The following is a 620-nucleotide window of genomic DNA, read 5'->3' on the forward strand; positions in this document are numbered from 1 at the left end:
ACACACACACACACACACACACACACACACACACGCGCGCACAGACATTAATTACCGCAGACATTAATTGTGTTAATTCAAACAATAATGACAACAAGAACAATGACGACGATGACGACGACGACCACAGAAAAATTATAGAAACCTCTCGGGCGCTCTACTTACGCTGTGAGTGATCCATCTCAATGCTCGCTTTATGTAACTTTTAACAACATCAAAAGAAATAATTCTACATCAGATTGTCCACGGCTTTACGTAGATCCGCATGAATTCCATCACTGGTGAGTCAGGCATGGCTGGCCTTTGGAGATTTCGGTGCACACGACAAGAAATAGGGAACACCTTAATTCCACGAATCAGCGATGATCACCCAGCACTGACTTATGTACACAGTCGTATAATAAAATCCATGTTTGCTGACGGAATGGATGCTGACAGGTGACTTTCGTATCCTATTACAGAGTCGTATGATCTTAAAGAGTATACACAGTTACTAATAAAACTTTATAGGATTTTCATCTACAACTAATGCTTGGAGAGACTAGAAACCAGTAGTTGGGATTTTCAGTCTTCACACGGCTAAAGGATCCGTCCAGCGTTAATTAAGACACCATGTCTAT

Source organism: Aplysia californica, unplaced genomic scaffold (assembly GCF_000002075.1).
Source record: "Aplysia californica isolate F4 #8 unplaced genomic scaffold, AplCal3.0 scaffold00802, whole genome shotgun sequence".
In the NCBI taxonomy this organism is placed as follows: Eukaryota; Metazoa; Mollusca; class Gastropoda; order Aplysiida; family Aplysiidae; genus Aplysia; species Aplysia californica.